At 32.3% G+C, this 19,162-nt stretch overlaps 1 protein-coding gene across 1 annotated transcript in view; it reads left to right on the top strand.

Moving 5' to 3' along the window:
* The first annotated feature begins 13,930 nt into the window (after positions 1-13,930).
* The window catches only part of LOC145249629 (uncharacterized), a 245,894-nt gene continuing 240,662 nt past the window's right edge, over positions 13,931-19,162 (top strand). Inside the window, exon 1 of the mRNA XM_080111376.1 lies at positions 13,931-14,336. The gene's annotated coding sequence lies outside the window, so the exon portion shown is untranslated. The remainder of the gene's footprint in view (positions 14,337-19,162) is intronic.

Genomic DNA, 19,162 nt, shown 5'->3' with positions numbered 1-19,162 from the left:
TATATATACATTTATATATATATATATATATATATATTTATATATATACATTTATATATATACATTTATATATATATATATATTTATATATATACATTTATATATATATATATATATATATATATATATATATATATATATATATATATATATATATTCATATGCGCATAAAGTTATGAACAGGACATAGGGCCCGAGCAAAGGTGGGCTGAACTGCTAGTAAAGGAATAAAATTTATTTTAAACCACAAATGTTAAAAAATGGTTTACCTTACTTGTTGCTCTTCAAATGAAAGGAGAAACATAAAAACACACTATAGAATAATTAATATTAATGAAAACTAGCAAATACTCCCCAAATCAACGAAGATGTAACTCATGTTTACTTTAATAAGATGTTTTCTTGTTACATACATGAGGATTAGATGAAAGGTTAAATTTTTCAATAAATGCTGGAGATATTAAATATGTGTGAGTGACAAGACTTACTATTGGTACATTTTTAATCTTTCATTCGGTTTATGAAACAGCCTATGAAAGTTATGAAGTTGTAAACTTACATTTAGAAAGTTGACGCTTGTTATGTCATCTTCATTCAGGTATACTGTCATTGTTTGAGGGATTTACCCAGCTCATCTAACTACAGTTATAGGATGAACACAGACCGTCGTCCTAGCACAGCCCCAAGTTTGATCTGGAAATTTATCTTTCATTGAATCTAGGATAAATTCTTGACATCAGCATCATCGAAATCTCCACAGCTAACATAAGGGTTGCATAGCTACATTTTTAATCCTAGTTTCATTATCATAAAAAAGAAGTGCCTTTCTTGCGTAGAGTATATTGTTTGGGCATCGTTTGGTCATTAAATTATAAATTGAATGACCACTTTATAGAATATAATTATTGTTTGAATAATGTTTCAATCTTTATTTAAAGAATAATTGGATGGAAATAGTTTCTAAATGTTTCAATCATGACAACACTTAATAAGTCCGGACGACACCAGTAATAAAACTTCATGTCAATTTTATCAAGTATTAATCTTCAAATAACACGTGTCATAATTTGAGCCGCATTGAATGTTACAGTTCTTTGAGTGAAGTTACTGTCGCAATTTATTTAATTAGTGGAAAAATCTAAATGTCATGTGTTGATAAAGCATTGTTTTTTTGTTTTTTGGGGTTTTTTTGTTGTTTTTTTGTAAAAATACTTATCATGCAAAACAATGTTGGATGACTTTAAATGCAATTGTATAGACATTAATGATGGTGACCGCCAAGGTCGCCCAAATTTCCCACTTGTTTTGGTAAATATATAAATATAAAAAAAATTCACCAGTTGTTTTTGGTAAATATAAAGAAGTTCACCAGTTTGTTTGGGTAAATATAGAGAAATTCACCAGCTGGTTTCGGTAAATGTAAAGAAATTCATCAGTTTGTTTCGAAAAATACAAAGACATTCACCAGTTGGTTTCGGAAAATACAAAGAAATTCATCAGTTGGTTTCGAAAAATACAAAGACATTCACCAGTTGGTTTCGGAAAATACAAAGAAATTCATCAGTTGGTTTCGAAAAATACAAAGACATTCACCAGTTGGTTTCGGAAAATACAAAGAAATTCATCAGTTGGTTTCGAAAAATACAAAGACATTCACCAGTTGGTTTCGGAAAATACAAAGAAATTCACCAGTTGGTTTCGAAAAATACAAAGACATTCACCAGTTGGTTTCGGTAAAAATAAAGAAATTCACCCGTTGGTTTCGGAAAATATTAAGAAATTCAGCAGTTGGTTTCGGTAATTATAAAGAAATTCGCTAGTTTTTTGGGTAATGTTGTGGTGGCAACCACTTATTTGCACATGCGAATAACATAACACTATAAATGGCAAGCCTAGGTTGGCTTGGTGTGTCTTACTCAAATGCCACCAGAAGTGACGCCGAAGAGCGTACATGTCCTCCCACCAAGACTCTCTGACTCAACACCGTCATTTGTACATATTGTAAATATACCTTTTCTTTAATACACTTATTATTGCGTTATCTTGTTGTTTGCGTCTTCATTGTATTTCCTTACTAATTATTGTTCAACCTTGCAACCACAACAGGTAAATAAAAAAAACTTCATTAGTTTTTTTCGGTAAAACCTGTCTTATTCACTCGTCAATTAAAGTTGCATGAGATAAGAGAAGAGTTGAAGATATCAGAGATCACCGTATTCAACATTGAACATGAGATTTTATCAATGAGAACGCTGTGTTCAAAATTGGCATCGTGTTTAAAAAACAATAACTCGTCGACGATCCAGTGATATTTTTGCAATGGTTTCAACACAAAATTGAGATTTTTGCCTCAATATGTGACAATAGATGAAACCTGAACCTAACACATCACCCGGAGTCAAATCGGGACTCAACTGAGCAGATATCAATAGGCGACAGTCGTTCAATGTGACCAAAACTGCAAAAAAGATTTTGGCTGTCGTATGTTGAGATGTGTAACGTATTCTCTTCGTCGATTACCTTGAGAAAGAATGAACCATCATTATCAAATTTTATAGATTACACTAGAAGATGTACCCAGCGTTGTCCGGTATTAAACGTAACGTTAAATTTCTTTTGCAAAACAAAAAATTTAAATAAAAAAAACAAAACAAATAAACTGTATATGTGAATATTATTATTTTTTCTAAACAGTTCACTTCTTGTAAGTAAAAAAAAAAAATAATCCAGTTGAGATCGAAACCAAAACCAGTGAGTCAATTATAATAATTATCAGGCCAGCTTAACACGTTTACAAACTTATTTATTCTTAACATAACGTGTACAACTCGCGCGTACGCAGTCGTGAAACAGTTGAAAAATAGATAAAAATCAGATGACCCCCACGTACCATGTTTTTTTTTTTTTCAAATTAAACACTTAGCAGCTCTTTTTGCGGATCAAACCCGATTAAAAAGTTTTCCACGTGTCTATATACCAAATTTCAAGTCTATAGATCAAAAATTCGTTGAGTGTATGGGTTGAGAAGTGTCCTCTAACACACACGCACATCTTCACTCTTATGAAAGATACATGAATTGCTTTAGTACCCACCCTGTTCTCCAGATCAGGTCTCTTACGACTACTGACTATTTGCAAAGTTCAAATAAATATTCGATTAAAAATAATAATAATAATTCAAACTGAAATTATTAAGCTTCTGTTGACACGGAAAATAAACACGCAAAACACATGCATGCGCGCGTGGAGTTTCGCATAATTTTATTAATATAGAAATTATCGCTCGTGGGTCAATCATTGCCGACGTAAATAAATATATTAGACATCATAGGTGCAGAACATTCTTCTTCAATGGCTCTATAATCGTAACCCTTGTCTTAACCCTCTAAAATCCTATTCTGTTCTCACTAAGCATGTTTATCTATTCGTCTTTTGAGATCTGTAATTATTCTCTGCATAACTATTTATTTTTTTCAATAAGTTCCTATCTACTTGCCTCCACACGAGGACAAAGTATTTTGCTTTCTTTTTTCCACAACTTAAACTTTGCGGGATGAGGACATAATAAACATGACGTTGCTTGCTAGCGAGATGCATAGGAGCATCCTAGCGATCTCTTGGGGGCTTGATCCTACATGTAGCAATCATCCATTTAATGTCTCGTATGAAACCTGAAGTATCAGGACTGATAACCTCTGACCTTTTGAACGAAAGAAACTGAAAAAAGATAAATAAATAAAAAGGTCGATTAGTGAACTGTTTGTCATTTCAGTTTGTTTTTTGTTTTTTTGTTTTCTTTTTTTCTTTTTAATTTCAGTGAACTGCACTGCGGTGATGGAATTCACATCAGATTCTGCAATTCTTCATTGTGTGAAAAGCTCGCAAATAAATAACGTTCCACATAAATGGCTTTCTGGTTCTAAAGCAAAGCGTGTGATGCCATCGGGTCGACAACCATTGCATCTGTCTACGCTGACTGGCTTGATAATTAATGCAGTTGCATTTTGACAGAATCGAGACCTCATTTGACTACTCCATGGAGCACTGAGTTATGAGGCAGATGATCGACACTGAATTTGCAGGATAGGGGTGCATGGAAAACGTGTTAACAGTTTGGCTGCCGCGACATGAGTGTGGAAGTCATAAACGGAGTCCCATCCGATGTGAGACAGAAATCCTGATAAATTGTCAAATTTTTCAATTTTCTTTTTTGTATATTTAAAACTAGACTAGATTAAACTAGAATAGTCTGTGATCGGAAATGTGTAACAATTGTCGGTTTGATTATATTGTATAGAATCATAAGAGAATATTCGAATGATATCAATGGATGTGGCACTAGTGAAAATGGGGAACAATAATTCACGGGGACCTGTGTTTATTTTTGAATAGAATTAAAAACCACACAAGAATACGCTAAAGGTGTTTCTCTATGTCTTGGAGGAGTTGTCAATATTTGAGTTAAGAGACATTGGTAATACTTTTGAAAACTTTAACATAACCCACAACTAAAGTGCATGAAAAATAAACTGTGCTATGACTGCAATTAATAACAAATGCAAGAATAGACATGTTTCAGCGTACGAATTTCTAGCCGTGATAAACTTGCTATGGAATATAATGGCGTCAGAATCATTGATTCGAATATGCTTTTTTTTTAACAAGAACAGAATTAGATAAACTGATTAGAATTCTGATCAGAACATATTTAGAAAAGTCGATTCAAATATTTCCGCCGAAGAAAATGCGAAAAAAAACTCGTAAAATATGATCGGTTGAGATCAGCAAATAAAACTGCACAGCAATTTTGGATATAAAAACAAAGTGGAAAGTTATTCGTCTATTAAGACCGATCGAGATGATATCAGCTGTGGTCAGTCTTGAAATGCGATGATAAACACCCTTGATACGTCACATGAAAATGACAAACAACTCCCAATCCATACTCGATCGACCGTTGGCTGGGTCATTAAGGATCGAGCCTTCCATCGTATATCAGCGCACAATTAGAAAATATGCGGCTGAATACAGGTATACGTCCCAACGTCAGAATATGCCGGTACAGCTGTCGAGAACTTGAACGTTAAAATGCAAGAAATTCTCGACTACGTTCAAAAAGTGATACATTTGTACATGTTTCAAATGATAGTTTGATTAGTGTTGTTCATTATGATTATGAGTAACAAGGGCCAACGATACTTGTCAATTTCTATAGTAGTCATAAATAAGGACTCATTTTCCCTCACTGAAAAATGTTTCTGCTAAACGATTTGGCTACACACTGACTAATCAGCTTACATGGCGCATTAATTTCATCTGTGCCCTGATAACTTATTCAGGACTACAACAATGAAATAAATCTATTCTCTTTCTCTCTCTCTCTCTCTCTCTCTCTCTCTCTCTCTCTCTCTATATATATATATATATATATATATATATATATAGATATATATATAAAACAGTAGCCATATGTGTGTGTAAATATCTAACAGGTAAACTCCTAAACTACTGGTCACATAACATTGAAATTCTCAGGAAATAATATTCATGCACCAAGGATGGTTTATAGTGAATAATATCGTTGTTTACATACATGAATAACCCGTACAGATATCGGAAAATTTACATGTAAAATACATTAACCACTAGCCGACATTTTTGCGCATGCGCACACTTAAAACAGCATGATGCTAGAACGCTACATATTTTCATTATGTCTTTTTTTATTAATAAAAAACAAAAATGAAATACTACGTAAATTTCACTCGCAGGTTTGAATTTGTTAATACAAAGAAACCCCCTATATGTCTTTTCATTATTCACTTATCGAAGACATATCTGTATATCTTTTATTATTATGTGACTGAACAATTATTAATCACAAAGAAATATTCGGTGTTTTTACAGTGTACGATGCGTACACAGTAAAAACACCGAATGTTACATTTCAGATAGGATTTCAAAATTAAATTAAATTTTTATGGTATCTTTTTTTATTATTATTAAACGCCCAGTCAATGAATGACAAATAAATATATAAATAAATAAATAAATAAATAATCAGAACTCCCTCCTTATTACCACAAAAAAAATACTAAAAACATTACATAAAAATAAAAAGGTCAATTTAGCGTTTCAACATTTGAACAACGCTCAACTTAAACCGATGATTGCCGGTCTCGCCCGATCCATGCTTGATGGGAATTCTCGAGAATCCGGGTCAAATTATGCAAGAGTACTAAAACTTCTTACGTTTCGATTGCATGCATTTTTTTTTCAGACGTTACATGGCATTTACGAAACATATTTCTATATAGTTTATTCATTTATCGATTAGATGAACAACTATTGATACCAAACAGAACCTGCCAAATTTTTTCGAATGCATGCGCTTTTACTATTTTTAGTTTTTCTGAGAGAGCTTTCTTACACAGGACATTATGCCAACACAACAAATACAGGTTTATCCCCCCCCAAAAAAAATAAATAATAATAATAATAATAATACTAATAATAATAATAATAATAATAATATCTTATCAGATAAAATGTCTCGTATATAAGAAAATACATGAGACATTTTATCTGATTAGATATTATTCTCATCTTCCCGAAAAATTGAGTCATAGAAAAACCTTTAACAAATATCTTAGTGACCCCTGTTTTAAAAAATACTTTTAAATGTTTTTTAAAATATTTTTAAATGTTATTTAAAATATTTTAAATAACACGAGATATCATAAAAAAACATGCACTTGGTTATCTTCAACACTTACTTCGCTTGCGGTAGAAAAAGTAATTTCCATGAATATGATTTTCATAACAAAAACAAAAACAAAAAATGCCAAAATAGTCAGATTGCCGTCTGCCACCACTATGAGACTATTTCAACACATGAAAAGTTGACACAAAAGCAATCATTCAAACATAAACAAATTTTCATTCTCATTTTTTAAACGAAATTAAATAAAATTTGATGTTGCTCTACAAATGAAATTTTATTTATAAAGTTTCGTTCATCCCCGCCCCACATAGATACAAGTGCCAATCGACATTACTTTCTCTTTAAATTAATACACCTGTTTCCTTGAGACAGGTTTTTTTTCTCCAAATCATATCCTTAATTTACATAGCTTATTCCTTTTTCTTGAAATAATTTTTATTTTTTCATTAAACTGTTAGGTGAAAGTGCAAAATAGTTAACAAGACCCCTCTCCACGTAAAGAATGGTTTTCTAAATAATAACGTTCAGCATGGTTCGTACACTGCACAAGTACCAAAGATTCTGTCAAGACGGGCGTTTAGGTGGCAAAATAATCTCGAACTCTCTACCAAGTAAAAGGAACCAAACCCCCTAATCACCGTTATGTTACCATGCCAACAATGTATAAACAATGACATCGGTATTTCAGACGTTGAGTTTTAAGTAAGTAGAACGTCTTTAAAAAGAAAGAATCATTATGAAAACAACGTTTTTATTTAAAAAGAAAAAAAAAACATGAACATTTACTTTGTTTCCACCTTGACATTTTTGCTTTTAAAATGACAACTTTCACTGGTTTTCTGGTAGGCTGAAAACGAATATTTTATATATTAAATATTTTAATTTTCCGCAAATAAGTAGCATTTCGAATATTAAACAGTATCATTTTATGTTAAAAGTAGTGGGCATAGTTGTGAAAGAGAATACACATGAAAATTAATAAATTTTAAAATTATTGAAAGAGAATACACGATAAAATTATTAAAAGTCGCATTCTTAATATTAATTTGTATCGTTTATAACTACTCACGTGATTTAATAATAATCACGTGATTCAATTTTGAATTGAAAATAAAGCTTTTTACATTGTGTAAAATTATGAAAGTTCTATTTATATTGTTTAAACTTAAAGGTTTTCATGGTTTCAAATAATAAGTTCTATTTTTATATTGCTTTAAAAAAGTTTTCATGATTTATAACTATGAAAAGTTCTATTTATATTGTTTAAACGTTTTTTTATATTTTATGACAATTTAATATTTTTATTTATTGTTTATCATTAAAAAAGTATTCATTGTTTAAAATTATTTTTAAAAATGTTTACATTGTTTTCATGGTAACATAACTGATCAATTATAATCTTTTTCAAGAGTTGCCTGAGTTTAAGCATTCTTATCAATCCATTGATTGCGTTATTTATGAAGATCAGGCAGTAAAATTTCCTGTAGAATTCTAAATTCACTACAGCCGCCTGGAATGCCACATCATAACCTGATATTGAAGGAAGGAATCCCAGTTATATTATTAAGAAATATTGATCCACCTAAATTGTGTAATGGCACACGGTTAGCAATACAATCTTTGAAAACTAATGTTCTAGAAGCCATTATAATAACTTGGCATTTTAAGCGTGAAACTGTTAATTCTTCGCATTCCTCTGATTCCTTCTGACATGCCATTTCAATTCAAGCGTTTACAATCCGCAACAAAAATTAGTTTTGCCATGTCTATAAGTAAAGCTCAAGGGCAAAGCCTAAAAGTTGTTGGACTGAATCTTCAGACATCTTGGTTTTCTCATGGCCAGTTGTATGTTGGTTTCTCACGCATTGGAAGTCATGAAAACCTCTACATTTACACACCTGTTAGAGGTCACACCAAAAATGTTCTTTATGTAGAGGTTCTTCAAACGGAAAAAGAGGTTCATTTACCAGTTTTCAGATATGCACTGGTGAAAACTGAATTTTAATTATTTCATTAACAGAATAGATTACTAATGTCATCTTTATATATATAGTACATTAAATAGTTAAATCAAAGATTTAACAGTTTCACTAAAATATAAAATAATTGCAATTCTTACATCATATTTTGAAAGAAGGACTATAAGATAAAAGATTAAACTATAAAACACGAGTAGGTCTATTGGCGAAACCTCTATAAAATAAAATGCACCACTGCTCCCACCATATGGAGTGTGTGCAAAAAGAAGTCATTATGAATTTATGTTTTGTTTAATCTATATTTATTATAATGTATGGGAACAAAATATTCATATATATATCATATACAACCTGGCAATGCCGGGTACTTCAGCTAGTCTATCTATATATTTCCTATCCCTGTCCACTGGATGTTCCGGCATTGACTATCTTCGTTTGAAGATAGCTGATGACTGAACTTCTTTTTCTTTACTTGGACACTGTCCAACTTTCTTCCAGTTAAATAAATCCTTTCGTTGTGTTAAAATCGTTTTATTTTTTTCCTTCTGTGTAACATTTTCGTTTACTACTGATATATAGAAAATGGTGACCCCGACGTGATCTGAATACGCAACCTTTTGATCTTTATGACTGTTAACACTGTATTAACCGCTGATGTGCTGGCGAAATTTCTAACGTATCCACCGCTTAGTAGTTCTATTTTCTATTTCTTTCCATTACCACATCTAAATGCAGTCTGTGCCATACAATTATGAAATTAAGCTGATATTTTAACATTATTTGTTCTACTAATATAATTATCGACGAAATATGGATGTCCTCCTTCAATGATACGTACTCTTCCACATACTTAAAGCCCACAAATAAAAATATATTTTCACCCTGTTATGCATAAGCCAATTACATTTCTATTAAGATACTTCATAACGAAGAAATCATGATGACTGAACTGATATCTGAATATAATTGGAAACCATGCGCAGTTCATAAATCGACAACTTTCTTTTGTAGTTCATGTCGAAATGATGCATAAACCTTGCTGATGATGACCAATGCCTCCGCTTTTTTATCTACCAAAGCTTTATGTCGAACTCGGAAACCTTTCTATTGAACTCGGCAATCTGTATGCCATTTCGAACGAAACCTTTTAGTTAATCCACGGGCGTTCCTCCAACCACGTCCAGGTAGAAGTCTTAAGTAAAGGCTCGTAGCGGAACGGATAAAGTACTAGATAAAATTCAGTTTTAAGTAAAACTCTTTTGGGGGTTTAAGGTTCAATCCTCGATGCAGGTGATACGAAGAAAACAATTGCGAATTACTTGTGACTTCTGCACTGTTATGGTTGACAGAAGAACATGATACTCGCATGGATTAGATAAAGGATTCCGTAAGACATTCCATCAATTTCCTGAGTTCAAAAGGAAGATTCCCGACTTCAATAAGATACACCTGAAGAAGACCAAAGTTCACATTGTTCGAAACGTTGTGCGAATAACACTTGAGATGAGAACAGTAGCTCGAATTCTATATTGACATATTTGCACCACCTTCATATTTTGTGTTTGCATCAAGATGGATTTTCCACTAATTCAAAAATCACATAGTATTCGCTCAAATAAGATTTCCTCGGTATGGCTAACCCATACTGGCTTTTACGGGATTTGTACACCTTTTCAAGTGATGTTACCTCAAATAACAGCACGAATCTGGGTACACCATCAGACGAGATGAACTCTTGTTCTAGGATCCAGTAATACCAAGAGACGACAAGAAAGATGTATTATAACACATTTAAATGGTCCATTGCGGAGAGGGAAATAATGTTCTTATTTTTTTATAAACTCAATGTTTGAACGATAAAGGAAATCTTTAATGGAATATTCGAATATCTATGTATCTCATATAGAGATCAGGCGTTAGTCCTAGAAAGAGGGTCCCTTGATTTCTGAGAAGTTCAACTAAAGCAAAATGAAACAGTGAGTAACTTTTTCACATACATAGTGTCATGGGTTTGGATTCCTTCTGGTCTATCCTGTTTCATTAATTCGACTATTCGCACATTGAGGTTTTGAAACAACCCCGTAATAATCTTCTAGCGATCATATTAATTAGTTCTGGATATAGACAAACTGACCAATAGCCCTTATATTTGTACGCACCATGGCTTTAAATAAGGAATCGTGTTCGTCATGAAACAAATCACGTTTCTGTATGGTCAGCTTTTAAACGAAATCAGTACAGGTGCGTTGTCATGTTTTGAATATTACCAAATCTGACAAAATGATTTTTATTGCAATAAAAAAAAGAGTAGAATATACGCAAGATAAAATCGAACGTCACTTTTATATGTCACGATCGTTTGAGTTTGTTGGTATCTATATTCTTTATCGAATATGACCAGGAAGCATTAAATAAACAAAAATGAAAACGACGTATATGTATAAATTGTATAATGGTATTCCTTTATTGTTTGTCGTGGCAGTTGAGTCGGCTGAGAGAAGTAGAGGACAGGGTGCAGAGTTCGTTACAGGAATTAACGGAAATTGAATTTCGAATGTTAGAGCGAGTCGTTTTGTTCTGCAGATACGAAATCGGCCCGGTTAATACAGCATGTTTGGACACCCACCCCCACCCGCATTCACAGCTGTCATCTCCATTCTGAAATGTCACATATGCACTCAGTGCATTTTAGTTACCCCCCCACTTAGCACACTGTACACGCGAATCTCAGCTGTACACTATTTATGTTCTATTTGGTACACTGTTTATTTTATCCTTTTATACAAATGATCTTTATTTCAACAGACCGCTGTTATTATTCCGAACAAACAGGTAGTATCTAATCAAATTTTGGGTGTTATTTTTTTCTTCAGCCAAACAGGTGATATCACTATCAGTTACATGGATGTGATATTCTAATTGCCCCAGCCTCAATGCTGTCATTAAGCCCCCCCCCCACAGAGACGAATATTGAACATATAGTCACAAATGAATTCAATAGTCAATGAAATAATATAACAACTGCTTGTATGGATGACGTAATTCGGATTAATTTATTATCATAATAGATATGAGTGTCTGCATATTTCGATGGCTATCAAAAATGTATATAAATAAAAACGAATGTGTTTGCTGGTGTCACTGCTGCCGCCATAGTGGTTATCATCTACACTTTAGTTCCAAATATTTCTGTATCTATACTGTAAGTAATAATCACTATATTAACGACGACGTCCTTCATCACAACTAAGACTAATATAAAACTGTTGATATCCACGATGAATAGGAATAAATAGAACACGGTACAAGAACATGTGTAAAAATCTCCGTTCAATAGTACAATTTCAGAGCAAACTATTAATCTCACAATCATTCTAAAATTCTAATTTCTGGATTATGGATTATAAGAGCAACAAATAATTAGTTATTTTCACATTGCTTTGAGAAAAGAAGAAAAAAAAACAAGTTTATTATAATCAGAAAAAAAAGATTGTCTAATTCTGACGCTGTTCTAGTCTGAATCAAATCTGTGCTAATAAGTTATTCCCACAAGATTCTTGTCAGAAAGATTCTTCTACTCAACTATCATAACGCTGTTCTGGTCAGACACAAGTGTAAAAATTCGTGTCCTACGACGTTTTTTTTTTTTTTAATAGAAATCGCTCGAAACAAGGCATGAAGCTACTTGATGTAAGGAGCTACCAAGAACGAAAGATGGTTATGAGAAAAAGAAAATTTGTTAATTAACCTTAACTTTGTAAAGACCAAGGCCGTAGGTAGAAGGAAAGCAGTGAACGGGAAGAGAGTTCCATAACTCTCCATAACGGAAAGAAGCTACTGGAATATGAAGCTGTATTACAAAGAGGTATCAAGACAGTGAATTGGTGGAGACTAGTAGATCAACTTATCAAATGAGCTGGAACAAAGGAAGCAGGAAAAAGAACTCATTTATAAAAAAGACTGATATAAGCAACATCATATTTGTGAGAAAGAGGTTGTAATAAAAAGGAGGGTCAATCAAATTACACATACGTTTTGCAACTGCTATTTCTATTTTTCTTTTTCTTGTTTCCTCGAGATTTTATAAGTTTACTCATATCGTGTTGCTTACGTAGACGGAACTTGGAATTATTATATTTATTTTTTTATATAATTATTTAGTTGATATATATGAATCGGCTTTCTGCGCCAAATTTAAAACAATAAAATAAAGGTTTAAACTAAAACGATTTTTGGCATCCTAATGCCAGTGATTAATTCTTTTATTTTCATTTTCAAGAATTTTCAAAGAAAAAAAAAGCATTATTTTAATTTCAGTTAATTTAATTGTAATTAATTTAATGTTTGATAATTATTTGCGTATTTGTGTTAAATGTTTTACAGAGCAATGTGTTTTCTACAAACAATCACCAGATTAAAGCGTTAAAACCGAATCTAAAGTATGTGATTTAAAATTTAACGCACACTTAAGATATGTGGCTGAACAAATTTTCATTGAAAAAATTTATCCAAAAATATAAAATTTTATTGCAAGACAATAATTAAGGGTGGATGGCAGAAATATGGCGAAACAAGGGAAGAAACAAAAATGAAAATTAAGCTATTTCCGTGCAACGCCGGGTCAGGGACAGCTATTTGAAAATGAAAATAGCTCTACAACGCTGGCTGTGCAAAACATAAACGAATACACATAAATTTGTGAGAAAAATAGTCGAGTTATTTATGATGTCCGGCCATAGACAGATTTATGAGAATCAGCGTCAACAGGGAGGAGAGCATGATTGTGTGTGTGTGTGTGTGTGTGTGTGTGTGTGTGTGTGTGTGTGTGTAACTTTTAAAGTTTATATATATATATTGAGATTTGTGATTTTCTATTGCATTATTTTCAATTTTCTCAAACTTACTCTCTTACGAGTTTTATGGTTTCTTTCTCCATTATTTTAATCATTGTTTTTATTTATAATTTTGTTGTTTATTTTTATTATTCGCTATATTTACTTTTGTTTTCTTTATTTTGTTGTTTTCTTTTCCTCCCTAAGTAAAAAAAAACATATTTGTAAAAACTTTCTAGTATTTCTCTCGGATTTTAGGCTTGATTTTTACATTTTATTTTTCTTTCTTCACGAACATAAACATTCGAGAGAGAGAGAGAGAGAGAGAGAGAGAGAGAGAGAGAGAGAGAGAGAGAGAGGCAATATTCTCAGCTGGGTGCTCGACGTCTTTGTAAATTAGATGTCCGATTAAAGTCAACATCGTGCTTTCTTGCAGACCCTTATACACCCACCTCTACACCCACATTCGGGTCACACGTAATAACAATATCCGGAAATGAGCCTCGATCCAACTTGAACGACCATCACGCAACTTTTCATTAGTTGTAGGAATGCATTAGTTTTCCAATTTAAACGTTTACTAAATTTAAGAAGAGAAAAAAAGCATAAGCTAAAGTTATTTAAATGTAATAGAAAAGAAATGATTAAAATGGCTTCATAGAACAATGGTTGGTAATGATCATTTTTTCCATACCAATTTTAAAAAAAAAACTTTTTTTTTTTACTTCAAGTAACACGTGGACCGGCCAAAATTATTGCGATTAAGTGTTCGAACTTTTTCAATTTTGTGGGAAAAACACGGTAAGATTCTATTTTCTTTTTCTTGCTTCCTCGAGATTTTTAAATGGATATTATCCATTGCATGTCAGGACAATTTCCGGTAACGCATGCGCATGTCAATCAATATGTGAACAGATGCTGAAGGAAAATCACAGATATATGCACTTACTATATACATATGATGAAAGTGATAACATCTATATCGGTAAAGTCCGTGTCAATAATATCCAACATAAGGATGGCAGCTGTGCCAAAATTGACAATACATATATATATATATATATATATATATATATATATATATATATATATATATATATATATATATATATATATATATATATATATGGCTTTTCAGCCCGGCGTTGCTCGGGTGTTTGGAGGTGTATGCTGAGCAAAAAAAAAACGGTCAATTTTTTAAAATTTGACCCCTATTATGACCTCTTAACATCTATTGTTTTCGGCTCAAATCAAGTTATTAAGTTAGATCCATATCCAAAGAGCTATATCTAAAATCTCAAGTGTTTAAACCCAAAATTATCGGAGGAGTTTGGTAGGGTTCTCAAAGGTCAAATCGTTGAACTTTGACCCCTTAACAGCCAAATTTCTAGCCAAAAACGAATCACAACGATTTTTCCAAGTCTCAGTACCCTGTATATCAAATTTAGAGTCTGTAGACTGAAAATTGACAGAGTTATTGCGTAGGAAAATGTACACACCCAGACACCCAGACACAAAGATACACACACACACACACGCACACACACAGAAACGTTCACTTTTATAGATAGATAGATAGATTAAACAAAAATATATACGTATATATAGACATATATGGAAACAATTTTTTGTTTACTGTAAACATTTTACGCAAATATTATAAGTATAAGTCATGTAGAATATCTGCATGAATATGATTACACGTAATAGTTAACTAAAGATGATCGTCCCATAAGAAAACTGAAAACCTAGTAGGGAATTAATTAAAATGAATGCTTAAAAGAATATGCAAATTAGCTACATCCTTTGCTAGTGAATGCAATTCCACAACCCAGAAAGTTGTATTTTTTTTTTAAATAAATAGAAAACAGGTTTTTTAACATGAATATACATAAAAGAAAAAACGAATTCTCTAGATGAGTGTATATATATATATATATATATATATATACATATAATATTCACCCCCCCACACACATATCAAGTGTTAATCCAGAAAGATGAGCCAGTTTCTCTAGAAAATCTTTAGTGTGAGAACTCATTGCGAAACAGTGCATACATTATGGTTAAAAGAAAAAAAAAACTTAACCCAATCTCATTATAAATTTATTTCAAGCCAAAAACGGGCCTTTAAAACTAGGTTGGCCAGTTAGGTTAGCTTCTGACTTAGATAATTGACATTGTATAAGTCAGATGCTAACCTAACTGACCTACCTGGTTTGAAAAAGACCGTTTTTAGGTTGAAATAAATTTATAATGAGATTTGGTAAAGTTTGTGTTTTTTTACAAACCATGATATATATATATATATGTGTGTGTGTGTGTGTGTGTGTGTGTGTGTGTGTGTGTGTGTGTGTATTAACGTAATATATTATTTTATATTGTAAATGTACAGACATGAAATAGTAAAATGTATATATACATGTGCATAAATATATATATATATATATATATATATATATATATATATATATATATATATATATATATATATATACACACACACATACAATTGTAGTGAGTTATAAAATATATATGGCGATTAAGCTACACTGAATATTCCGCGTTTCATCCATTCTAGGACACTTCAGGCTTATGCGCCTAAACCTGAAGATTCCTAGAGTGGATGAAACGCGGAATATTCAGTGTAGCTTAATCGCCATATATATTTTATAACTTACTAACTAGCTCTACCTACGTATTGAGCACTTTTGAAGTAAATACTTAAAGTTTACGCATAAATTTATACTTTCGTATATTAATTTTATGTAAGTAAATTAAGTAGTTATACAATTGTATATATATATATATATATATATATATATATATATATATATATATATATATATATACTAGCTGTACCCTGCCACGCTTTGCTGTGGCTCAAATTGGCGCAATAGAAAAAGTTCCAAAATGAGAAAAAGCATGTTTCTTATAGGTTTAATTTTCCATTTTGCATGGGTACACAGTTTTTGTTGTTCCATTTTCTTAGCTGATATAGAGATTTTCTGGTTTGTTTACTCTTGAATATGTAACATAAATTGTCCATGTGAAAAAACAGTCAGTGTGTAACTGTAAGACCCACAATTGTAAAGATTGTTTCCTGTGCTTTGTTGATGGCTATTGCAAATGACAATAAAATTGGAAAGTGCAATTTCCTAAAGTGTAATGATGTATCCGGTGGAATCATAGGAATGCATGGAATGAAGATATATTCATCTGTGAAAGGTCCTGTTAGGATTGTTGTTTCTATGATATTTTGTTATTTTTTTTTTACTGCAAGCTATGTGCCATTGCAAAGCTTGGATTGGTTTATATTTCACAACATGATAATTAGTACACCAAATTTCAGTTGCAATACATTCGGTGCCATCCCTGGCAAATGTAGTTGTTGGATAATTAACCACTTTATCTGCTTTCACAACAGTGTCGATGGATTTGTATTTGACTACCTCACTTGGAATTTTACATTGAATAATCACGTTAAGTTCATGGGCATCTTTGTATTGACCTGTCAGTCAATTGGAATTCTTATAATTTGAATATCTGCAAAAATCTTTAAACTAACTATTCTTTTGATGAAAATTACAGAAGTTAAAAGTCCAAGAATTTTGCCCTTAACTCTGATCAGCTGGCACTTTTTCGTACCCAATTTCTCACAAGTGATGCAAAAGTTTTTGTGCGGATCGAACAGTCTGCAACTGGACATAAATATTTTGAGTTAAGTTTAATGTCTTCACATGGAACAAAAAAGTAGAGTATTTGAGGCAAGCATTTATTTCATCTGCTGGTGTTGATTGAAGAATAACAGGTAACATTTGTCTGAAATCTCCTGCAAGCAATATTACTGCATTCCCAAATGGTCTGACATTGCCACGCAAATCTTGCAAGTATCGACCAAGAGCCTCAAGTGATTTTTTGCGTACCATTGTGCATGCATCCTAAACAATAAGTTTGCATTTCTGCAATATTTTCCCCCATATTGGATGTTTTGGAGATGTCGACATGAGATTTTTGAAAAATTGAATGTTTTAAAGTAGAATAAATAATTCTTCTACTTGGCAGCAAGGTCACAGGTATTCCTCATGCACCAAGGGCTAAGGCTATGTTATTTTGTTACCAATGGATGCCAAAATAAATTTACTTAGAAAGGTTTTATCAGTTACTTCTGTTGCTGTTCAAGGTAGCAGTAATTTCCAAATAACTTCTATTCTCACAGTCAGTAAATTAGGTGACTAAAATAGGATTTATCCATGTTTTGACAATACCTTATTCACTGTAATTAATTTAGGAAACTAAAATAGGATGGGGGATTAGAGATGGACAGACAGAGAGGAAGATATATAGATAGAAAAGAGAAAGTGAGAGGAAAATAGAGAAAGAGAAGGAGATAGAGAGATAAAGGGATTGATAGATAAACAGAGAGAGGGGGAGAGTTAGAAACAGAGAGGGATGAGACAGAGGAAAGGAGAGAGAGGGAATTAGAGAGAGAACGGGGCTCAAAGAGAGATGGAGAGAGTGATATAGAGAGAAAGATAGATTGAGAGAGAGGGAAAGGGAGAGATGGATAGAAAGAGATATTAAGAGAGGAAGAGAGAGGGGAGAGAAACAGAAGGTGAACTACACTTCACCATTTTTTCCTCGTTCAGTAGAGAAGAAATATTTCGAGACTGAGGCAATTTTAATGTTTTGTTATTACCCAGAGTACCCCTTTTTTTTGGGGGGGGGGGGCTAGATTTTCCTCGCATTAGAAACCGACCGGGTTATCTGTACTTTCACTTAACAAATTAATAAAAGAAAAAGATATTGTAAAATTTGAATTTAACATGAAAATACTATTTTAAAAAATAGGAGTACCTAAAGCACATGTGCCACTTTAGGTACTTCTTGGGCGTTGAGTTCCACGGCGACCAGTATAATTATTTAATGGTCGCTCACTTAGGCCCCCCACCTAGTCAAGGCTAATGCATGCGCACGTAACATTTTTTTTATTTACTGACGTTGGCTTAGTAACTAAACGATTTATTGATAATTTCGTAACCCTTAAACGCATGCCAGAAGATTTAAATTGGTTCATTATTGTTGTAATGAAAAAAAAAAAGGTTTCATTCAACACAAAACCAAAAACACATATTAATGATAAATGATTTATTATTCTATTCATTGAAATTCACTAATTTTTAAATAAAAAAAAAGTAAAAAAATAAATTAATAAAAAAATAGTTGCTTATGTGCGCATAAAAAACTTGGTTATTTGTTGTTTTGTTTTTTTTTTAGATTAGGTCCACCTTATAATCACCCCCAACCTAACCTCCTCATCTTAAGAACAGCTTCCGGAATAAACACCACTTTTGGAGGGGGGGAGACTATTTGCAAAATTTAACTGATATTTGTTGTCAGCATACCCACCCGAAAATACTATTTAAAAAAAGGAGGGGTCAGTGCCCGTGGCAGAGAAGTAGATTTATTTATCAATAAAAGTTGCGGAGAAGTAAATTTATTTATCAATAAAAGTCGTCATTTAAAAAAGAAAATTGTGGAGGTGGAAAACAATTATCCCGAAGTTTATTACAAAAACGTTTTGTTTTCGCACTATTCAACAATTTGTTCATCCGCGCATGTAAATT

The sequence above is a fragment of the Euprymna scolopes genome, chromosome 28 (assembly GCF_053919585.1).
Source record: "Euprymna scolopes isolate OS-2025 chromosome 28, ASM5391958v1, whole genome shotgun sequence".
NCBI classification, from domain to species: domain Eukaryota; kingdom Metazoa; phylum Mollusca; class Cephalopoda; order Sepiida; family Sepiolidae; genus Euprymna; species Euprymna scolopes.
Note: the sequence above shows the minus strand (reverse complement) of the source record. Positions and strands in the feature narration are given on the sequence as shown.